The sequence below is a fragment of the Ranitomeya imitator genome, chromosome 4 (genome assembly GCF_032444005.1).
Source record: "Ranitomeya imitator isolate aRanImi1 chromosome 4, aRanImi1.pri, whole genome shotgun sequence".
NCBI lineage: Eukaryota > Metazoa > Chordata > Amphibia > Anura > Dendrobatidae > Ranitomeya > Ranitomeya imitator.
This window is the reverse complement of record NC_091285.1, coordinates 327,330,182-327,355,868: the sequence shown is the minus strand read 5'-3', so window position 1 is coordinate 327,355,868 and position 25,687 is coordinate 327,330,182. Positions and strand designations below refer to the sequence as shown.

The 25,687-nt window shown below is 39.8% G+C and overlaps 1 protein-coding gene across 2 annotated transcripts in view; it reads left to right on the top strand.

The window, feature by feature from the left end:
* GRM8 (glutamate metabotropic receptor 8) overlaps positions 1 to 25,687 on the top strand; it is a 2,054,171-nt gene that overhangs the window by 617,613 nt on the left and 1,410,871 nt on the right. The gene's annotated exons all lie outside the window — the stretch shown is intronic.

The following is a 25,687-nucleotide window of genomic DNA, read 5'->3' as shown; positions in this document are numbered from 1 at the left end:
TTCTAAAGCACTGCACATTCTCTATGGAGCAGTAAATGTAACTGCAGATATATATCTGACAGATTCTATTGTGCTGCAGCTCAAGCTTATAAGTATATTTCTGTTCTTCTGTAAATAATACGTATTTGTGGATATTTTCGACAAAAAGCTGTGCAGGCAATTTTTAGATGAGCCTGTCAGCTGAAAAATTATGATTGGTTAACATTACGCCACCTTCTCCTACTTATACTATATTCTGTGATAGAAATAATCATTATTATATTTTTATGTTACTTTTAAATGCTCTATATAAATATGGTGCAATTTTTTTAAAACAGACTTTTCAGAAGATTTATACTGCTCAAACTGAAGGGCTGCATGATTTAGGGACAGGCACCCATGTTTCAAAAAGATTTGTTTTAGTTTATAGGTACACCAAGACTTTGGCTGCAACGCCTGTTGCGTGATCAAAATTCACCTGATATCACTGGTACATGACAGAGCATTAAAAGTAAATGAGATCATACTGCAACCCCCAAGAGTACTGTGACAATAAAGTCTCAAGAAATCCAACGACGATGGACTTCTTGCAACATGCTGTTTGTATTTGCAGTACCCACAGCCAAAGTTGCCATGTAGCCCTAGCCTTACTCTAAGGGTGCCGTCACACTAGCAGTATTTGGTCAGTATTTTACATCAGTATTTGTAAGCCAAAACCAGGTGTGGAACAAAGAGAGAAAAGTATAATAGAAACATATGCACCACTTCTGCATTTATCACCCACTCCTGGTTTTGGCTTAGAAATACTGATATAAAATACTGACCAAATACTGTTAGTGTGACGGCAGCCTAAAAATGTGTAGAAAGCCAAAGATGGAAAGAAGAGTCTCTGTGTTGTGTTATGTTGTTTGTAATGAAGGATTCTGTACCTGTTTGGACAGCAGGGTTATCAATTCATATTTGGTTTTGTAAAAAAAAATGTTGAATCAAGCAGTATATGCAGCAGCGTAACTATCGAGTTGCAGTGGTGGCAATTGCATCTAGGCTCTGGTGCTTGGAGGAGCCTAAATGTCCATCTGCACAGAAGCATTCAGCATTGTTAGAAAAACCTATTGATAGTATAGGAGTATTCACTTGCAAAACTTTTCATTGAGACTCAAAAGCTTCAAAAGTTGAGAATCAGAAGGGTAAGCTTCAGAGTAACAAAATACCGACAGATTTATTGCAATTATTCCCCAGAGAGAGGATCTGGAAATGCATCACCAAGATCTAAGGATCTCATATATGTGTTAAGGGTTGGATCACTATTTTGCATCACTTAAACCAAGATTGAATCTAATACGGTTCAATAGAAATATTTTGACATTTTCTTATTTTTTGCACACATTTCTGTTTACGGTTAAAGTTGGCCATTCCAAATACTGTCTGTGTGTGTGAAGCTCAGAATCCCAACAGTGATGAGAAGTTTTGCCGATATTCTCTCAGAAGCGTGCACAAACTCTCAGGGTCACGACCCCTCAGCCACTGTAGGTAATTGCTCAGAATCACCAAATAACATTGGAATAAACCCAAGTAGCTCTGCAAAGCTGCAAAACAGAAATTATTACTAGCTATTTTATAAAAGTATAAGCCCCCTAAGTAAACAAAAGCAAACAAACCAAGATCTGTATAAAAAAGTTAATCAAAAATGGTTTATTGTAAAAAGGTGATAATGGTCTTAGCAGAAAGGAAATATGTATTACGTGAATATTATATCAATGTTATTAATGTAAGTCATCATATCCACTGTTTGTCTACCAGCAAAGTATTATTGTGTGTATTGGCAGCCTGACAAGTTCTGATACTTATCCTAATAAATATGAAGGAAAAAAATGAATAAAGACCTGAAAGTTTAACCCTCTCCCTTTAAAACCAAAACAATAGATTCTGAATCTCAGCTATTTGTCATTACTTCAGGAATGACGTTGTCTAAAACAAATCAGTTCGTCTTTCAAAATTTTCAGAATTTCTGAAATCCACAGCAAATAATTCCATCAGATCAATAGTGACAAAATAATAAGTTTTAGCTCTAATAATCCCATAGTTCTGGACACAAATGTGGTGTCATGGAATCATACAAATACCATCTTCATTGTGTATTTAAAGTGAACTTGTTGGCATGATTTTGCAATGCAAAGTAAAGATATGGCTGTAAAAGCGCTGTAATACATATTCGTTTGATGCCTTTGGTGAAGAAATGTGCATTTTTGTTCTTCTTTAACCAGATTTTGAAGATTTTTTTAATGAAATTTAGGGGGCTGGACTGTGCACTGGGTTTTTTCCTCCTACTTTGGCCCCTCTGACTGCCTTTGGTGTTTGAATAACAGGTCACTGATTGTTCACTGACTTGCTTACTGTTTGAAATTTGGCGCTGGTGCTGCCTCTACCATCGATGGCACATGAGCAAATTGATTTCCTGGCTCTTCTATAATACAATGGAGTCGCTGGTGGTACATGCTCAGATTGATGTCTCACCTTAATTTCATTTGCGCCTCCCATTTTATTGTAGACCAGCCAGAAAATCAGTCACTTACAGCAATTATAGCTGGTGTCAGATTTCAAACAAGATTGAAAAATCAGTGACCTCACTTTCAAACACCAAGTACAAGTGGAGTGACGGGGCAGAAGGAGAAGATCCAGTGCCCAGTCCAACCCCTGTGTAGCCAAATCTCATTAGAAGTAAGCTTAAAAAGCTGATTAAAGAGGAACAAAAATGTAAATGTCATCACCAAAGGTGTCAAATTACTCTATGTGTCAGTGCCATTACAGTCATGTCTTTACTTTATATTGCAACTTCTTGCTGACAGGTTCTCTTAAAATGTAAGGACATGTGCCACAATATTCACATAATGCCACTCGATACCAGCACATAGGTTCTAAATTTAATCAGAAAAATATGAAAGAAAATACATTTATTGACCTTGTTCAGTCCCAAATACATTTCTATCACTCTTTTAATTTAGAGTCTAAACCTACAAGAACAGATGTATTCTGTCTCGGAAACAAGGGATTGGCAGCCATGGGAGTTCTGAATTCCTGCAGATGCCCAGTCTTCGCTGCCTTCCAATCGCTCTGTTTCCTAAATGGAGCATACTGTACTTAGCATGTGTGTATCTGCTCAAGCAAATATATCAGAGAGCGCCTGTAAAGCCATTTCTTAATGCACACTATTAAAATGCCAGATATGAATTATAATTGAATCCGGTTGGACAACGTTGAATGCAGTACAAGGCGCAAATGGTGCTGACTGATGTTAGCTGCAATTCACATGGTTCGGACTTTGGAGATAAAATTCACTAATGCTATGACACTGATTACAGATAGTTATTTTGCAGTATTTAACTTGGTATAATATTACCTCATGGATGAAATGTAAATGTGAGATATCATTTAGGGCTACTGAATATTTCATACCGCTAACAGCTCTAAATTGGCCAATGTTGACTATTCTTCCCTGATCACTCATGGCTAGGGTCATTATATTGTGAAGCTTGTTTTGCAAGGCGTGAAGATATTTGCCTGTGCTGTCCTTTTCATTATGAGAGCAAAATGTTTAATTTGTAGTGGAAAATGAAATGTTCATGCAGTTAAGGGATTTCATGGTGCATTATTTCCATATAAAAGGACAGCACTGTATAATTTTTTGTAATAGTATAGATGTATCAGGCTGCTTTCCCGTGAGTAGATGTGTGAAGTTTCTCAGAGTATATCTTTTTGGTACAATTAAACCAGTTGTTTTAAGGTAGACATCTACATAATTCTAATCTCCTACAACTAATCAGAAATGGAGCTTAACTTTGGACTGAAGAATTTTTTACAGAACCTAATATATCATCGCTCAATGTTTAGTCATAACTTGTGTAAACAGCTCTTCTTTAAAGGAAGCTAATTGCTTACCGCTATTGAGATCCAGATTCCGGACAGATGACCCTGTCAGTACGCTTGCGTCCCTGTTTCAGGCCATGTGCTGTACATTGCGTGATTATTCCCACAATGCACATGTTGTCATTATTGTATAATGTTGTGGAACAGGACTAAAGGAATGTGACATCAGTAATGATTAAATGCTTTTTTGTGGGAGTAATCAAGCAGACTTCGATTATGTTTGTAATTTTTGGCACGTGATCAGAGACAGGAGCCCAAGCAACCTGGCAAGGTCACATGACCGTGATCAGAATCTTGGTAGTTGTAAGCAACTTTGGCAGTTTGCAAAATAGAAAGTTTTCTAGAGACATGTAAGGTATTTCTGGATAGGCAACCTATTATGTAGTGATTAGAATGAAAAATTATTAATTGACTATTTAATTTAAATATATGAATTTAGGAATGTAGGAATCTATTTTCTAGTATAATATATGATATAGACATTCCTACTCTGAGTAATTATGTATTTTTGATTTTAAGTGTTGCTTGTTGGATCTGAAGATGTCTACTGGTAAGATTTCAATCAAGCTCTTAAGAATTCAATTAAACTATGACACAACATGAACAGGCAGAACATATAATTCCTAATGAGGTAATATGAGGCACAAGTAAGATAAAGAACAGGGGGATTCTTGCTGCAAAAAACTAGAACACCACACCACTCAAGTTGTTAAAAAAGATAATATAAATAAATGTATAGTTATTTGCGCAAAAAGTATCCCTAGTAAGGAAAATCCAAACTCTTCAAATGAATAGCCACTCAAAAGCAATACGTCTAAATCATGCCAAAAGAAAGGAGTGGCGCCAACACAGTTTCAGTCACCGCTCTGTGTATAGAGTACAGAGGCTGTAATCACTCCTCCAGCACTGACTGACAACTGTCTTTAATGCAGATCCTGCTGTCAGTCAGTGCTCAGGATGCGATTAGAGCCACCATGCTGTATACTCAGAGCAGTGACTGAAATTGGCTGGCACCTGTGGCTGGAAGCCGAATGCTGCCAGGGGGAATAAAGTTAATTTCCTCCCCGCAGCGGGTCTCTCAATGCTGCTGCTGCACAGTGTCAGAACACTATTAACTTGCAAAGTAAGCCCATAACTGCAGGTTAATAGCGTTACTTTGAAATATATATTCCCTTAAATGAGAAAAGCTATGAATGCTTACACTTATTTCCTTTACAACAGTATTGAAAAAAATCTGCAAATATTTGAAAGTATCATTAGTTTTGCTTATTAAATTTGTCATTGAATTTTTTTATTATAATCTGGAGTCCCTTCAGAACCTAAAGCCTAAAATATATACTCACCCAGCCAAATCTGTCTTGCACAGCCCTGCTCCAGTCTAAATGACTTTTTCAGTCCTGGTTTCACTGGTTCATCGGTATCTTCCTACAACCACAATCTTTGGCACCTCTTATGTTAGTGATGCCCTTAGCCTAGTCAGGACAAGAGGGGACAAAGATGATTGGGCTCTAGAAGATTCAGTGAACACCAGACTGAAGAAGATAACCAGAGCAGAGTGGAACGGCATATGAGGGCTATATGAGAATAACTTATTTTATTTGCTACATTTTTGACAGTTTTTTTATAATGAGAGAAATGGCAACCAGCTGCCATTTTCATAGATTCACAGAAATAAAGCTTCAAGCAAAAATCTAATTCTGGCAACTCCAAATTTTTGGCAGAATTCAGGGTGAATCTGATTCACCTCAAATTGATTTGTTTAATTAGAGTAGTTGGTTAAGAAAATTGCAGTTCTCTGTGACCATTAGTATATTTCATTGCTTAACTATTTAAAGTATTGAGCCGAAATGAAATTCTTTGACTCTGATCTTGATGAAGAGATGTGCTTGAGTTGAATGCTCCTGATTCAAGAAGAAGCATACTCCTCTTCATGAATTAGGAGCGTTGGCCAAGTGGCATGAACCTCTGTGGGTGCCTTTCCACAAATCCTACTCCAGCACATGCTGGAAGAACATTTGAGATGTAGCAAATGCCACTGCTCATAATTAATTTGAGGAGCGTGATGGTCGCTACACCCCGTCTCTCCCCAGCTGGCTATACTTTATCGCAGCTGGGAAAAAAAGGCGCGAGAAAATAAAAAGTGGCAACATTTTAGTGTAGCCTCACATTGCGACAAAATGTGATTCTTCAACACTTTTTACAATCTGAGGTTAAAGTTTTGGTGAATCAGACACTTTTGTCCTAAAGCTGTGATTAGTAGCAGAACATTGATTTATTTAGGCCAGAAAACATTTAGCAACATTTAAGCTAATACGTGGATACAATGACACCAAAATATTAAATATGAAGATATGTACAAAGTGGTGCCATCATTAGCATTAGTATAGAAATATTTCATATATAAAATCATAAAATGAGGCAAACAATAAGAATAAGTGTCAAATGATCCAATCGAGTCTGTATGTTTCTATATTCAGCAAGCCTTACTGGTATTTGGGCATTGATGTCCTGGTGATGTATTGCACATGTCTGGCTATTTTGCGGCAAACTGTCAGGGATCTGTGCAAAAGGATTTGATGCATTATAGAGTCCACTGTATTTCCTATAGAGTCACGTTATGAAAAAAGGCCATTGCATGCATCTATATTTGCCTTTTTTTCTTGGTGGACCCCCCCCTCCCAGATGCTGCAGATGTGAATAGATCTTGCCGTTACATGGGAACTAGAGGTGAGATCGTTCCAATTTTTCTTTATGTACTGTGTATGGCTCTGCATTAACTACAAAGACAGGACACATGCACCTTCACCGCACCTTCATGGTTTTTTATATGCGGTGAGAGACACTACTTGTACATGTTACATGCTCCTTCTTGGGAGATTTTTCCCTTTCAAGACTGACACTGAGGCGTCCATGTGGACAGTCTGAGGGATCCTACTATCCGCAGATTCCATGTATATGGGAATCTATTCTGTGAGTCCTTTGTTTGTTTACCTATATGTGGTTGATTATACCGATTTTAGCCTTATATATTAAAAGTTAATTTTTATTATTAGTCACACCCTGCTTTTAGACTTCATACTGCCCTTATCTATAGTGTGCGGCCATGCAAACTCCATGATATAGATTCATATTGGCACAGGACAAAGGCTGTTAGTGTAAACCCTTACCATTAGGCTATCACACAGGAAAAAACTGTCCATACAGACTGACTGCCCAGAAAACATTAAGAATGCTGAGGAATAAGCGTCTGTCATTTGCTATATGGCAATTAGTCCGTTAGTCATATGCTAATATTAGGACATTTTGAAAAGCGTTCTGGTCCAAGCAATGCTCCTTTTCCTTTAGAAAAAGCATTGTTTATTTTCCTGTCTCTCTTTTCTTCACTTCTCCACCCTCCGTCTCTGTGTAAGGGATTCCACTTTCTTCTTTGCCACCTGGGAGGTCATGCTGTTGTAGAAATGGCAGAGAGGGTAGGCATGTTTTCCCTTGTCCCTTTGATCATGTTACAATATGCTGACAGTATTAAGGTTCTCTTATCGTAAGCTTCATAAATATGTATGCATTTTCATTTACAGGATTGCTTTTCTGCTTTTCTGCTGTTTTAAGTGATGAAGCTTTTGCAGTTTGTTGGCCAACTTAAAGAAGATTGAACATCACATAATTGTGACTTGAATTAATGGTTGAGCATATCTACCAATATGTTATCAATTCATATTTAATTCAGTGGGACCTATTAGTGAGAAGGCTATGAGAACTTTTATGCATCATCCTGTTTTAAGAAAAACCATATTGTATTTACTGTCCTCCCACAATTATTCCACATGTCCTTGTACCCCGGCAAAGTGGAGAGGCTATCAGATGATAACTGCTCCATTCAAACTATGCTACCTTGATCTATTATAGCAGATAATACTAAACCCTTTAGTCTGGAATTACTCATGCAGTTTTGTAGCAGTTTGTGGTGCAGTTTTTTAAACCATAAGAAAGAGAAGAAGCACTCTTTCCTGTAGCCTTGGACTATACAGAGGCCTATTGCAAAGTTTCTGATTAATTTTGACTACATAATAAAAGGGTTTATGGTTTTTTAGAAAACTACTGTCCCTAAGTCCCTAAGTGCAGTTTGTTTAAAAACAAACACTCTGGCCTCTACTCACACTCCCCTGGTCCAATGTGAATTCTCTGCGACTGCTCCCTGTGACTGTTATTTTCTTCAGTGCTGACATCATGCTGATAGCGCTGTACCAGTCATTGAGTCTGGCGGCTCTGTGGGAGTAGATAACGCAAGCCGTTCAGAGCCACTAATCTCACTGACGTCACAACAATATTGTCTGAAGAGCAAACGGACACTGTTACCAGTGGTGATCATTCAGTGCTGGATCCGGAAATAGTGAGTAAAGCACAGTTTGTTGTTTTAAAATACGCTGTTTCTGGCGTAAAAATGCAGCTGGACAGGTGCTGGATGAGAGATATGTGTCACCGAGGTGGTTAGCCACGGTAATGTCAAGATCAGAAAGAAGGATCGGAGAGTGAACTCCTACACTGGGTACAGAGATTTTTTTCGGAAACCCGTTTTAGTCAAAACTTCATGCCTGACTTTTCCTCAAAAAGCTGACACAAAAATGTCATGCGTTATTGCACCCAAAAGGAAGTTATTTTTTCATACTGGACCACCAGAAAATTGTTGCTTGTCCAATGAAGCTTTAAGCAATGGGCACTAGAGATGAGTTAGGCATAATTTGATTTTGTCTGTTCGGGTGGATTTTCCTGGGATATTTGATTCACAGAGAAGTTACTCACCAATTTTAGTGTCACTTATTACGCTCTGAGACATTTTTAGACCCCAGAGCATAATAAACATAAGATGAAGAAAATGAACAAAATACTTATACTCGCGTTACCCCTCACTCTGCTCATCCTTCCACTCCTCACTATAACACATCTGATCTTCATCATATTTTCTTATCACTACCAAGGATGCTGTATCCCAAATTTTGCACAAGTGCACGTAACGTTACAGAGTCATGCCATCACTACGTGCACCATTACCTTACTTGTGCATGCACAGAAGGAGCCCAGGTGTCATCAGAGCCAGAAGTCCTGGCCTATCATGAGAAACCCAGCAAGGCCGGGACAAGTTATAGTGAGGAGTGAAATGGCAAAATAGCGGTAAGGTGAGTATAAACATTTTTCTATTGTTACATTTTTTGATGGCCACTTATGGCTCAGAAAAATGGTGGTCAGTGGCCACCATTTTGCTGAATCTACATGGAAGCAAAACACAAACAAATAGCATAGTGGTGAATGCATTTTTTTTTTACATATTCAAGTAGAATTCAATTCCCCTAGAATATATTGTCTAATCTCTAGTGGACATGATACCGTTAAGAAATTTCAGATAAAACAAGATGAAGCGGAAGTGAGTCCTCTTGCCAAAAAGCCAGCTATCATTTTGTCAGTTGTACATGGACAATGGAAAAAACACCTACACAATCAGTATTTAATTCCACAATAAATTCCACACTGTACTTAAAACTCTTCAAATCATAACATGCAATATGAATAGCATAAATTAATGTGCCTCATATACTTTAACATAAGTGAGATACAGGGAGCTGAAAAGACTTATGAGCATCAAAACACATGACTGAATGTATTCATCAAATATATTATGTTAGACTCACCTTGTTTGATTTTAATTATACTTGCTATTCATTTTAAATATAATTTGTATCCTCAAAGGACTTGCACTGTGTGCTGTTTAAATTTCAGATATACAGCAGTTTCAAAGCCTTTTTGAAACATAAATAAGCCATGTTATACAGTACGTTGAGTACAACTGAGATACCAAACCAGAAACCAAGTAATGTTAAAGGTTTTTTTTATAAATGTTTCTGGAAACATTTTTATAGACATGTAGCAGTGCCATGTGCAAGTTCACTTTTAATTGGTGGGTGGCTAGCTGTGGATACTGTGACTTAAAATTTAAATAAAACCTATCACTAGGATCATAATAGCTGTTTTATTTGAACTCACACATATCATCCAGTTTGTCCAAATCCAACCATTTTATAGAGATCTCACAGAAAATGTAGCAAGAAATAATACTTCTAAATATTACAACCGTTATCAGTTTAATATTATTACAGATATTATTAGTTGTGTTGACCTTTTTTAAATGTTCTTTTTTCATTGGTTTATTGTAAACAATAGAAAGTTTTTAGATGTTGATAATATACCTAATTTACAAAGGGAGTTGAATAATTTCCATTTCAACGGTACATACAATAGCCAGGTAGACTGTATACAATACAGGTAATACCAGTGACTCATGGGTGAAGTCTTCTCTTTTGTTCTTCCTCCAGTGCAGTCAGCTATGATTTCTTCTAGCAATGAATCGTCTATACAGAATTTAATGCACAGACATTTATGGCTGATTGCTTTTAGATCACCCTATCCCTTTTTCTTCACTTCTACATAAACACTCGTGTTCTAGTTCTCCCTTGGGGCCATACACAGTAACAATACCACTATTTGTCCACCACATTAATAGTACCTACAAAAAAAAATACATTTCAGTAGTTCGTCTTCATGCTCCTTCACTGTTTGGCTCAATTTATAAGGAAAATTTACAAAGCCATAGGTAAAGGTGGAAACACGGACGCACCTGTCTTGGCACAGCTGAGACAAGACAGGTACAAAACAGCTACATAGCAGAAATTTTCCCGTGTGTGATACCTAAAAAATTAGTAATGTCTCTTGTTACACCAATATACAATTGTATGTACAGTATATACAGTGGGTACGGAAATTATTCAGACCCCTTTTTATTTTTCATTCTTTGTTTCATTGCAGCCATTTGGTAAATTCAATAAAGTTCATTTTTTCTCATGAATGCAAACTTTGCACCCCATCTTCACTGAAAAAAACAGAAGTGTAGAAATGTTTGCTAATTTATTGAAAAAGAAAAACTGAAGTATCACATAGTCATAAGTATTCAGACCCTTTAATCAGTATTGAGTAGAAGCACCCTTTTGAGCTAGTACAGCCATGAGTTTTCAGATCCTCTCCATTTCTGTCAGGTTGGATGGTAAACATTGGTGAACAGTCATTTTTAGGTCTCTCCAGAGATGCTTAATTGGGTTTAGGTCAGGGTTCTGGCTGGGCCAGTCAAGAATGGTCACAGAGGTCTTCTGAAGCCACTCCTTTGTTATTTTAGCTGTGTTCTTATGGTCATTGTCTTGTTGGAAGGTGAACCTTTGGCCATGTCTGAGGTCCAGAGCACTCTGGAAGAGGTTTACATCCAGCATGATGCTGCCACTACCATGTTTCACTGTTGGATTGTATTGTAACCAAACAAAGCCCTAGGCGCACTACAAAGGTGTACACAAAATAGTATGGGGTGCAAATGAGTGATAAATCAAATGAATAATGAGAGAAAAAAAGCATCACTCCAAATATGCACACCACATACACAAAAATAAGAGACATGATAATAAATCATATATGAAAAAACAAGATTTTCATTGACACACAACACACAATATAAAACATAATTAAAAACAGCAAAGAGCCTTGTCCATACACAATCATATAAATCTGAATGTAAGAGTGAATACCCAACAAAATATCTACCGTCCTTCGTTAAGGACTCGTCACACTTTATCAGCATTTGTCGCTCTTTGAATGTACCATCTGGGGCTTTGCTAGTCACGTGTGACGTTGAGTCGCTATATTCCAACATTAGCCACGAGGACGGTATTACGGCAGTTCTGTATTTCTTGGATCTGGTGGAACACTCGGACCGCATGCATGACAATCTGGTGGTGGACCTTCTTGACTTCATCCTAAGGCATAATTACTTTCTGTTTGATAGAACATACTACTTACAGACATTGGGAGTGGCAAAGGGTGCCAGATGTGCCCCTGCCCTGGCAAATCTCTTTTTAGGATGGTGGGAGGCCACTGTGGTCTATCCTTCATTGGCATTCAAGAGCAAGATTGTCCATTGGTCATGATATATCGATGACCTGTTCTTCATTTGGGTGGGCACTATGGAGGAATGTATTAGTTTTATTGAGTCTTTGAATGTGAATACACATAATATTCTACTCACCCACTCCATGTCATCCTCCATGTCATGTCCTTGATTTATAAGTGATGATTGAAGAGGGCGGTTCCATCTCCACAAAACTGTTCCGGAAGCCAACAGCTACTAATAGCTTGCTTGACTACAGGAGCTTCCACCCACAACATACCAGAGATGGTGTGCCCATCGGCCAATTCCTTAGGGTGATGAGAAATTGCACGGCCGATGCGGATTTTTCGAGTGGAGGCACAGAAACTAATGGACCGGTTCAGAGAGAGACATTATCCACGTAAAAGCATCTCCACGGCATTCCAACGGGCTAGACTTCATACTCAGGATTCCCTACTGGAGACCCCATTAAGGTACGTGATGACAAACTAAGGTTCATCACCAGTTTTAACAATGATTGGGGTAGTATTAAGGGTATTCTACGGAGGCACTGGGGTATCCTGACAACGGACCTTCACACTGCGGATGTGGTCGTTGAGCAACCCTTGTTGGTAGCCAGGAGAGCCCCCAATTTCAGGGATTTGTTGTCTAAGAGCCATTATAAGAGGCAGATCCTAAGTACTAACCGGGGTTTGAGACTCCGGGGCCCCTTTGCCTGTGGGGGCTGCAACATTTGCTCGCATATGGTGACCATGAGGGATGTTTTCGTTAACCCTCGGGATGGCAATAGGCACAGGCTCTCATCTTACATCAATTGTAGAACCACATGTGTTGTTTAGGCCCTGATTTGTCCCTGCCAGCTTGTATATGTGGGTCAAACGTCGCAGGAATTGCGACGGAGAGTGCAAAAACACTTTTCCACAATTAATCTGGCCTCTAGTGATCTCTCCAAAGGTAAAGTTCTTACCCCTGTGGCGGCCCAGTTTTTAATGCACCACGTGGGTCGGGTGGCCAATACAAGGTTAGTGGGTTCGGAGCGTATCCAGGTTTCTAACAGGGGTGGTCCATTTAAACCCTCTTTACTATGCTCTGAATCCCGTTTGATCTTTAACCTTGGTTCTGTTGCCCTGGCCAGTCTCAACGAGGAGCTCCTGTTTACAGGCTTTTTGGGATAAGATTCAGCTTGTCTCCTACTCTATCCTAAGGATACTGTTGTGGAATGGACGAATTTGGTATGGCTCGAACCATGACATAAAGGACTTTGGAAACCATGTTGGACCTCTTTTTGAACTGGACCCAGCGGACCTCGGGGAGAATGGCTTTCTACTGGATGATCTATTTGGAAGATGTGTGTGTTTATATTATTGGGAGTACACAGAGGTTATTTGGGACTATTGCTTTTCCTGGTCCAAATGGGACGGTTGTGGTCTTGTGGCCCAACAGGTGGTCACCTCTTTCATCTCTTTACTGCCCTACCTATGGATTTTTGCATGGCAAACTGAATGCACCTTATAATTGTCCATATTGGCTCATGGCAGGTTAGGACAGGGAGTAGGGGTTACTCTTTGTCCGGCACATTAATGACTAATCTGATATAATTTTTGGCTCATGGGATCTAGCCAGATTAGGATTATTTTGTCCCTATTTCTAACCATCTATTCCCCCTCCCTTTTGGACATGGTATCAGCTTGGTTTCTACTCGTGGGGATCATGGTCCCGCCTTTGGGCGGTACAATCATTCCCTTTAACCTTTTGTACTCCCCCATTTTAGCATCTCTTGGCATATTGGAGTCTTCCTTTTTACAAATGCATTTATAAATGGATCATCACGGTGCGTGGCACCTTGGCTTTACCTGGGGATTGTTTGTTATGGATCTGCCTCAGTCTTCCCAGTCTTGGGCACGTGTATTTTACTCGTCCCCTTTTACATATAGATAATATATGCATGTGCATGTTTTTGATATGTTGTATTTGATATTTAATAAAGATGTTTTTTTCTACATCATACATTTATATTATAATTTGCCTATTATGGCACTGCATGCACTATGTGTATTTACTCATTTATTTATTTATTCATTTAGCTGCAATTGTAGGGCTCAATAACTCCAATGACTGTGGTGACTGCTTGTACATGTGTGTTGGTTTCAGCATGTGTGTACCCCCAGGGGTTTGAATGGGTTTGTATGTTCTTTGAATGTCCATCATGTGTAATGGGAGAGGTTTTTTTTGTCATCATTCACCAGGTGTCTCCACTGCGGCTTCATAGGTGGGCCATCACAAATGTTACTAATGGTTGTATATTTAAACAAGAGTCCGGGCACACGCTATCATCTCCCCTGATGAAGCCCTATCAGTAAGGGCGATACGCATGGGGCTGCACTGGGCCTTGTCCTCTCCACCTGCTTTCCTGTGGATCTGCTTTTGGGTTGCTACCTCGCACTGGGTAACTTGGCCTCAGCATTTTCTGGGGTCTTTCATTATGTATTGCTGCATCTCCTCACCATATTCATGGTGACCTTGGGACTTATGTTGGGGTCCATTTGGCCACTGTTATTTGCTAGATAGTTTGGTGTATTTTTACCACATGAGCCACGTAGGTGCAGTTTTTTGCCATCTAGATATTGGCTCGTTATATTGCTCAGTGTGTTACTATCATGGTTGCTAGGGGGCTTTATATTGCTAGCCTGAAGGACTGTTTTCTGGCTTGCTTCTATTAACACCTTTTGCCTATAGCTGCACAGGCCTGCATTCAAGTAGTCCTTATCACACTATTTTGTTGGGTATTCACTCTTATACTCAGATTTATATGATTGTGTATGGACAAGGCTCTTTGCTGTTTTTAATTATGTTTTATATTGTGTGTTGTGTTAATTAAAATCTTGTTTTTTTATATATGATTTATTATCATGTCTCTTATTTTTGTGTATGTGGTGTGCATATTTGGAGTGATGCTTTTTTTCTCTCATTATTGTTGGATTGTATTGGGCAGGTGATGACCAGTGCCAGGTTTTCTCCACACATACCTCTTAGAATTATCACAAAAAAGTCTATCTTCGTCTCATCAGACCAGAGAATCTTATTTCTCATAGTCTGGGAGTCCTTCATGTGTTTTTTTTAGCAAACTCTATGCAGGTTTTTATATGTCTTGCACTTACGAGAGACTTCCGTTGGGCCACTCTGCCATAAAGGTCTGACTGGTGGAGGGCTGCAGTGATAGTTGACTTTGTGGAACTTTCTCCCATCTCCCTACTGCACATCTGGAGCTCAGCCACAGTGATCTTGGGGTTCTTGCCTCTCTCACCAAGTATCTTCTCCCATGGTTGCTCAGTTTGGCTGGAAAGCCAGGTCTAGAAACACTTCTGGTGGTCCCAAATATCTTCCATTTAAGGATTATGGAGGTCACTGTACTCTTAGGAACCTTGAGTACTGTAGAAAATCTGTTGGAACCTTGGCTAGATCTGTGCCTTGCCACAATTCTGTCTCTGAGCTCCTTGGACAGTTCCTTTGACCTCATGACTCATTTGGTCTGGCATGCACTGTGAGCTGTGAGGTCTTATATAGACAGGTGTGTGCTTTTCCAAATCAAGTTCTATCAGTTTATTTAAATACAGCTGGTCTCCAATGAAGGAGTAGAACCATCTCAAGGAGGATCACAAGGAAATGGACAGCATGTGACTTAAATATGACTGTCTGGGCAAGGAGTCTGAATACTTATGACCATGCGATATTTCAGTTTTTCTTTTTCAAAAAATATTCAAAAATTTCTACATTTCAGTTTTTTTGTCAGTTAAGATGGGGTGCAGAATGTACATTAATGAGAAAAAATGACCTTTTTTGAATTTACCAAATGGCTGCAATAAAACAAAGAGTGAAAAATTTAAAGGGGTCTGAATACTTTCCGTACCCACTGTATCTATTCAACCATATTGCATAATATGTATGTGGATCGCAACCTTGGGGCCGTAGGGTACTCGGTACTGGGTCCTGCTGTTCACAGGGGGATGTCACGGTGGCTGACTCGGTCCATGGCCCTGGGATGTCCATGTGAAAGGGGAAAGATCTTTAAAGGGATAAAGTTTGTGTTCATGATGCCACCTGTGGTATTCGGTCAGGGTGACCGACGCTGCTTTAAGGGGTTCTTGGGGTGATGTTATGGCTGCTAGATGGTATATCTTCCCACAGGTGAAGCATATCCCCAGGGCCTCCCGGTGTGTAGATGGTGGTATGGTGAGAGGCGCAGAGAAGAATGAAGACACAAGGTTGTAGTCTCTTTACCTTTACTGAAGACTTCAGCATGCACAGTCCAGGGCACCAGATCACAGGGCAGGCAGAGTCTGGCCGGTTTGAAGGCAAGTCCAGAGTCCCCTTGTCCAGGTGGAAATCAGTAGCCTTCCCTTGTGCTGCAGTGTTGTAGTTCCTTAATGCCTAAGGCTTCACATAAGGTCTTCACAGATGTAATGTCTTTCTCTCTGTCCCCCATATAGGATAGGACAAACCCGTATGACTGGTGGCTTGGGGCTGTTTATAGGGACTCTAGCATGTCCCGGGCTCCAAAGGTTGCCACTGTGCCTCCTGGGTGTAGGGCGGACAGGTAACTTGCAATTAGCTGTCCTGCCGGTCTCTGGAGCAAAGCATGAAGGTCCTTACTCCTTCGGTGTTCCGGCTACCGGGCTTCTGTGCCTCAGAAGGAGGCAGCCTGTGTAGGGCTGAACCCCTTCTGATATCCTCTCCTTTGCTACGACTTCCTTCACGCTCGCTGTAATACAGTTCTGACTTCTGTGTGTCTCTTCCTAGGAGCTGCAGCTCTGAGGGTATGCACATCTCCGTGTCCTTTGTTCATTGACAGGATCCCACCACTGTCAGGGATCAACTAACTGAGCTGAGCTCAGCCAGCAACTGACTAACTTTCCCTACAGGCGACCAGTTTTACCTACGTGAGGAGTGACCTAATAAATAGGAGCAGAAGCTCCCCTTGGTGGCCTGGAGTGTGAAATGTGTTGCATGTTTGTGATACCTGGATGCAGTTATCCTTCTTTGCGTCCAAACGTAGCATCGCTCTCCCCGAGAGGAAAGCAATGCCACTGTGACGACCAGGACCCTGGGGCGCTGCATATGTGTGTGTATAAGTACTGTATTTGCTATGTATACAAGTTAAATATAAACCTTTGCAATATTTAAAGTTTAATGTATCCCACTAATGGTATCTTTGCTAAATTTTTGTTGCACTGCTATTTTAAACATCATTTGAACATGTTTCCTAATCTTTGTATATTGCATTTAAATCATGCTCATTTAAGGCATAAAGCCACTTACATTCAGTTAATTTCATGCTCTAAATGTCATGTATTTTTTACACTGGTGAATTAAATACTATCCCAATAGCTCTCTAGGTTAAAAGGCTTACATAAAATCTTTGTGAAATCTTAATGGATGAAACAAATGATGAAAGTAGTGTGAAATATCTAGAGGCTTATTCATAATTGACCAAATGCTGGCAAGTTAAAATACAATCAATGCTGTTTTACATGAGGAAAATCAGATTTGCAAGCTCACAGAGTAGCTTCAGTTTATACAATGAAATATGTGAAAATTAGAAGTGAATCTTGAGTTTCCAACCATCTAGAAATTCCTAGACAGTCTGTAAAAAATGTCACTTTTTTCTCCTGTTAATAAAAAAAATTGTGGCATTGATTTTATTTTTAAATGGAAAAACTTGTACAGATTATTATGACTGTATCTGTTATCATTTTGCAATTCACATTGAATTCAACCAATGTTTTCATATCCAAAGTTTGGATAATAGACATATACAGCATTCCTAAAGATACTCTGTCACTGGGAGTTTATACCCCAAACTATTGGCATGTATGTAAAGTTACTTTGATACTGATTAAATCCTTACCTTTTTCTAGAAATCTGTTTTGCTGCTTTACAGAAAACCATAATTGACATTGTATGCTAATGAGTTGAAAGTCCAGAATATGGGCACTGAACTTACAGCTCTCCTGCCTTCTGTCTCCTTTCCCTACCTACTGTCTCTGACAGATCCCTGAAATTTGAGTCACCTGTCAGTCACAGACAGGAGGCAGCCTGTAAGAGGGGAAAAGGCAGAGAGGCAGTAGAACTGTAAGTGCAGGGTCCACCCATTGTACTTGTATCTCTTTATCATACAATTAAATGTATGGATTTCTCTAAAACATGTTAATTTTCTTTGTGTGTATTGAAACAACACAATATAACAAAATAATAAAAGGTGAATTGCACATAATTTCACACTAAACTCAAATAATGGGCAGGACAAAATTGTTAGAACCCTCAAGTTAAAAATTGGTTGCATACCTTTTGGAATAAACTGCTCCAGGTCTCTCATATTTGAATGGTGCCTTCTCCCAAGATCAAGGTTAAAGGGACACTGTCACCTGAATTTGGAGGGAACAATCTTCAGCCATAGAGGTGGGGTTTTCCGGTGTTTGATCCACCCTTTCCTTACCCGCTGGCTGCATGCTGGCTGCAATATTGGATTGAAGTTCATTCTCTGTCCTCCATACTACACGCCTGCGCAAGGCAAAATTGCCTTGTGCAGGCATGTACTATGGAGGACAGAGCTTTCTGACACTGGGCAGTACATTGTGAAACAAAATCCTTTGGTAATCTTCAAATTTCATGATGCCTTGACCACAGCAAAGGCACCCAGTGCCAGAGGGAGCAAAACAACCCCAAAGCATCTTTGAACCTCCACCACATTGGACTGTAGGTATTGTGTTCCTTTCTTTGTAGGCCTCTTTTCCATTTTTCGCTAAACAATAGTATTATGTGCTTTACCAAAAATCTTTATCTTGGTCTCATCTATCTTTTCAAGAATAGGAGCTTATCCATAAATGCATAAATATATAACTGAAAAAAATGGATAGCGGAACAAATAATGTAAAAAATAAGACAATTTACATAAAAAATATTTTTTTATTTTTTGAAAAACAAATTTATAATTCAAAGGTCAACAACACCTTATTGCCATGTTTAAGTAGGGTTATAATACAAAGGTCTATATGAATGCCTAATAAAAGTCAAGAGAGATATACAGGATGTAACAGCCTGCCTCTCCCATGGTCACAGCAGGTTGGTCTCTCCAGTCACTCTATGCCCTTTTACAACATGTGTCAGAGAGAATACCCTTGTCAGAATTTGTATTCCACATTAGTTTGGCTGCCTTTACTCTTCTTTAGCCATAATTTGTATCCAATATTTATTAGCTTGTCTCTTACCCCATTATTAATATGTTTTACTGAATGATAGCCATTTATTAGTAGGTCTGGTTGGACCTCTTATATTATATATTGATTATCTTTGGCTATGTTCTCATATGTGATAGTCACTATATTATTTTTTGCATGTTTTGCACTATGCACTTTATATTATATATGCATATGCATACTAGTCATTATCCTCTTGGGTATCATATGGCATGACTTCTTAACTACATCTGTGGTCTAAGGGGTAAAGTTTCTCCTTATGGAGAGTGACACACCAGCTCTGTCTTATTAAGGTAAGGAGGCTTATTCGCCGTGCAATGCTCCTCTGGGAATTTAATATGCAAATTGCCTCTTCAGAGAGAAAGAGGACTTAACTCTATAGCGCCATCTGTTGGTAGTAGCGATGCTATAAGTCACAGTCAACCCTTTAACGCGTCGTGCAACAGCCCGAAACACCATGTCTTCCAATTGAGATACTGATTTGGCTTTTATCCTAAGTCATATTGCACGACTCTTTAAAGGGTTGATTGTGACTTGTAGGATCGCTACTACCAACAGGTGGTGCTATAGAGTTAAGTCATCTTTTTCTCTGAAGAGGCAATTTGCATATATAACTACATCTGTAAAATGTTACATCCTGTATATCTCTCTTGATTATTATTAGGCATTCATATAGACCAGTGTTTCCCAAACTACAGTCCTCAGGGACCCCACGGGTCATGTTTTCAGGATTTCTATAGTGTTGCACATGTGAGACAATTCCTGATGCCTTGATGATACTTCCACTACTTGCTCAATACTAAGGAAATCCTGAAAACATGACCCATGGGGTCCATGAGGACTGGAGGTTGGGAAACAATGATATAGACCAAGACAGGGTTCGGAAAGTATTCAGACCCCCTTAAATTTTCCACTCTTTGTTTCATCGCATCCATTTGGTAAATTCAAAAAAGTTCATTTTTTCACATTAATGTTCACTCTGCACTCCATCTTGACCAAAGAAAACAGAAATGTAGCAATTTTTGAAAATTTAATAAAAAACAAAAACTGAAATATCACATTGTCATAAGTATTCAAACTCTTTGCTCAGACACTCATATTTACATCACATGCTGTCCATTTCCTTGTGATCCTCCTTGAGATGGCTCCACTCTTTCTTTGGAGTCCAGCTCTGTTTAAATTAACTGATAGGACTTGATTTGGAAAGTCACACACCTGTCTATATAAGACCTCACAGCTCGCAGTGCATGTCAGACCAAAGGAGAATCATGAGGTCAAAGGAACTGGCCAAGGAGCTCAGAGACAGAATTGTGGCAAGGCACAGATCTGGCCAAGGTTACAACAGACTTTCTGCAGTACTCAAGGTTCTTAAAAGCACAGTGGCCTCCATAATCCTTAAATGGAAGAAGTTTGGGACCACCAGAAGTCTTCCTAGACTTTGCTGTCCAGCCAAACTGAGCAATCGTGGGAGAAGAACCTTGGTGAGAGATGTAAAGAAGAGCCCCAAGATCAGTGTGACTGGGCTCCAGAAATGCATTAGGGAGATGGGAGAATTTCCCACAAAGTCAACTATCACTGCAGCCTTCCACCAGTCAGGCCTTTATGGCAGAGTGGCCCAACGGAAGCCTCTCCTCAGTGCAAGGCATAAGAAAACCCGCATAGAGTATGCTAAAAAACACTCCCAGATTAAGACTAATAAGATTCTCTGGTCTGATGAGACAAAGATAGACTTTTTTTGTGAAAATTCTAAAAGATATGTTTGGAGAAAACCAGGCACTGCTCATCACCTGCCCAATACAATCTCAACAGTGAAACATGGTGGTGGCAGCATCATGCTATGGGGGTGTTTTTCAGCTGCAGGGAAAGGACAACTGGTTGTCATTGAAGGAAATATGAATGCAGCCAACTACAGCGATATCCTGTATGGAAACCTCTTCCAGAGTGCTCTGGACCTCAGACTTTGGCCAAAGGTTCACCTTCCAACAAAACAATAACCCGAAGCACACAGCTAAAATAACAATGGAGCGGCTTCAGAACAACTCTGTGATCATTCTTGACTGCCCCACCCAGAGCCCTGACTTAAACCCAATTGAGCATCTCTGGAGAGACCTGAAAATGGCTGTCCACCAATGTTCACCAATCAACCTGATGGAACTGGAGAGTATCTGCAAGGAAGGATGGCAGAGGATCCCCAAATCCAGGTGTGTAAAATTTGTTTCAACATTCCCAAGAAGACTCATGGCTGTAGTAGCTCAAAGGGTGCTTCTACTCAATACTGAGCAAAGGGTCTGAATACTTATAACTAGGCTTGAGCGAAATGGATCGGACAAATTCAAAAGTCGCCGACTTTTGGCAAAGTCGGGTTTCATGAAACCCGACCCGATCCTAGTGTGGGATCGGCCATGCGGTCGGCGATCTTTGCGCCAAAGTCGCGTTTCGTATGACGCGTTTGGTGCCATTTTTTCAGCCAATGAAAGAGCGTGGGCAGAGTGATGACATAGGTCTTAGGGGCGTGGACGCCTATCGCCATCTTCTCGCTTGTGCGCTGTAGCGATTTGCAATGTGTAACACCAGCTTTTCTGTTCAGGGACGGAGGGGAGAGAGAGAGAGAGAGAAAAAAAGATAGATTTCCCATTGACTTTGCATTGGGTTTCGTGTTTCGGTCGATCCCCGACTTTTCGCCATAATCGGCCGATTTCACTCGACCCGACTTTTGAGATAGTCGGGTTTCGCGAAACCCGACTCGACCCTAAAAAAGTAAAAGTCGCTCAACCCTACTTATAACCGTGTGATATTTCAGTTTTTCTTTTTTAATGAATTTGCAAAATTTACTACATTTCTGTTTTTTTTGTCAAGATGGGGTGCAGAGTGTACATTAATGAGATAAAAATGAACTTTTTTGAATTTACAAAATAGCTGCAACGAAACAAAGAGTGAAGAATTTAGAGGGGTATGAATACTTTCTGTACCCACTGTATGTATTACAGCCCTGCTTAAATGTTGTTAGGGCTAGTGGAACGCACCAAAAAATGAAGAGGTAGATATGAGGTGCGTTCGCAGCCTGGGGTCCACCGTGCAGAGATGGTACCTGCTGCTGAGTAATGGCAGATGGACACTTGTTCACACGTGGGTTACACTTCACCCAGTGTGAATGGAAGCGAACTCTGTTGCTTCGCAGAGTCACTAAAATATGCTGCACCCTGTTTGCAGTCACAGGGTGCAGCTGCAAGACACTAGTGGGATCCCTATAAATCACCCCCACTAAACTGGTGATTGGACTCGCTCTGACCCTCGGTGGCTTTTGAGCCCACGCCTGAGGACGCCCCGAGTCAGATGCAGAGTCCAAGCGGGAATTCCCACCCTACACTGACAGGCTGTCAGGAAAGCACACTGATTGTGCATGGTGCAGGCGGGCACTGCAAAAAGGCACTGTAACATGTGCTAAGTGTGCAGGTAGCACTGTCGGGCGCTAGATAGCTTCCACCATTTGGGAGCAGTCAAAAACTAAGGACTGGGAATGATTAAGGAGCTTTCATCCATCGACAGTCATTCATCTACACACACACATTATCAAGTTTATACTAGCGCATGGCCGTGCGGCCATGCAAACCTTTTGTGACGGAAGCACTTCGGGAGCTTCCTAGTGGTCCAATGGGAGCTGCTACAGGACCTGAGCATGTGACCCCCGACCTCCAATGAGAGGTCGTCCCTTGGGCATGCTCAGTAGAGGAAAAGCAGGACTTCGTCCCAGGAGCGTCTGCCCGCCGCTGATCAGTGCTGGTTACAATGGCTGGGCCTGGAAGGGCAGCAGTAACCAAGCGCACAGTATCTGCCTGAGCCAAACGCTGGGCCCGATGTCTCTGCTGAGCAGGCTCCACTGCGGCTGGAGAAGATTGAGAGACCGCAGTGGAGGTGGTTAGAGATTCCCCCTGTGCAGACGTGGGAATTCGACATCTAACAAACTTGGCACTAAGGTGTCGCTGCCCTTTGAGTTTTATATTTATTTTTCAAAAAATAAAAATTTCTTTTTTATGTTAATTGTCATGATAAAGGTACATAATTTTTACATTATTTGCTCTGCTATCCAATTTTTTCGGTTATAAATCACAGACATTTTGGTAATCTACAGTCAAAATTTTCTATGTCTGTGTCAGCAGTAGGGTTCTCTTAGGACTCTTGCCGTAGTTTTTCATTTCATTTAAATATTGACAGATAATTCATGCTGACACTGACGCACCCTGACCCTGCAGGACAGCTTGAATTTCTTTGGGCCTTAATTGGGGCTGCTTACCCACCATCCGGACTATTCTGCATTGCAACCATTCATCATTTTTCTCTGCCTTCCAAGTCCTGGAGTATTAGCTACAGTGCCATGGGTTGTAAACTTTCTGCTTATGTTGCGCATCGACGACAAAGGAACATCAAGATCTCTGGTGATGAAGTTGTAACTGAGATTTTTCATATATTTCAACAATTTTAGTTTTCAAGTCCTGAGACAGTTCTCTTCTCTTTCTGTTCTCATGCTTAGTGTGGTACACAATGCAAAGATTGAGTCAACTTCTCCTTTTATCTGGTTTCAGGTGTGATTTTCATATTGCTCACACCTGTTACTTGCCACAGTTGAGTTTGAACGACCATCATGTGCTTGAAACAAAGTTGTTTACCCACATTTTTGGTAACGTGCCAACAATGTTATCCTGCCCATTTTGGGAGGTTTAGCATGAAATTATGTCCAATTTCCTTTTTTATTTTATTTTTTTGAGTTGTTCCAATACACACAAAGGAAATAAACATGTGTATTACAAAACATTTGCAATTTCAATAATTTTCTGGGAGAAATACTTCATTTTCTGGAACAATTTAAAGGGTGCCAACACTTTCGGCCATGCCATTGGTCTGGTGTATAAAATCTCAATGACAGGTTTTCTTTATGTAATACTGTATAAGTCTATTATCCAAACTCTGGATGTGAAAACTTTAGCTACATTCAATTTGAATTGTAAAATGATGGCAGATACAGTCATAATAATCTGAATCCTTCTAAGCTCTATGTAGAAACAAGAAATTCTCCCTGCATGAGACAGCATTAGAACTACAATTCTATATCACTGCAAAATCTCTGGCAGGAGGGAGGAACAGAGCAACTGGGCCAGGAGTTGAAAAGGTGGTGGAGCTAGGTTGTCAGGAACCTTGCAATGAAATAGAATTGTAGTTTTAATGCTGATCCTGTTTCTACCTAGAGCCTCAAAGGATTCAGCTAGTTTGTTTTTAAGTATATGATGTCATAGACCTAATGAAAAAGAGAAGAATTACCAGTGTAGAAAGTTTGGTCAAGCCAATATATTCAAGGCAATACTATTATAATACCATTTTAATAATAAGGTAATTTCATTTTTATTTGAATGTACAGTATATTTTCATGTTTATATACAATGAGAAACCAAATTGAACTAATTTACATATTCACATGAGTGACATAGATTTCAAATGAAATTCATGCAACATATTTTTTTTTAGCTCTGTGTTGATGGTAGGTTGTCAGTTTCTGCTCGCACAAGTATTAACCATGTGTCAAGAAGAACACATATCCAACTGGCAACTAATCGGATGATGAGACATTTACTGTCTGGAAAATATGTGAATGTGCAACAATTTAATTCTACGTGACTGTGCTAATTTTAATGTCTTGTGCATATAAAAGAGCACATCCACTATGGTATCTCTACTCACAGTACATCATTTTTAGATTACTTAGATCATCGTTGGTTGACCTGCACAGCTTTTATATTTTTAATTAGTCTTGGGATTCATCTTGCTCATGTACTGCTTATACTATTTTATTTATCAGAGTAACTCTGTATTTTACAGAAAAATATATGCTAATATTAATGATTCAGCAATAATATACTGTATGTGTAATAATGGATAACTCCATCCAAAATTATTCTCTTTTTCTCAGTATATTTAATTTTGTTTATCTGTGAAACCACCAACTAGGCAGAACATAGGAGCACATACAGTATTCCTCTTTTATACTATATTTAACTGGCAATTTTGATGTGTGAAAATTCTTGCTGAAAATATCAGAATCCATTTAAGGTATCAAGGTGAAATCTGTAACCTTGTACTCAAAAATTGAAATCTCATGCAACATTCTATACAAGGATGAATTCAAATCTAAGAACATTTTCTTTAGCCTCTTCATAACATATGATGTATATTTATGTCATATGTCATGTCTCTGACTTTAATGATGGCTCCGACGCTGAGCCCACATCGTTCCCGGCAAATAACAGCTGATTTAATTGGTGCTCCGCCTGTGGCTGTTAATCTGTTAAATCCCGCTGTAAATCTTGGCAGCAGGATTTAACATGCGCCAGCCAGAAGTGCATCATTGCAGCTGCCCATTAGTGCATGTGATCACGGGGCGCCAAAGGGCTTTCATGAAAGCTGGGGGTCTGCTGAGGACTCGTGGTTTGTGGCCATAGGAGATTGTGATATCTGCTGTAGACATAGCGCAAGTGATCGGACGATTGCAACTTCAAGTCTCCTGAGA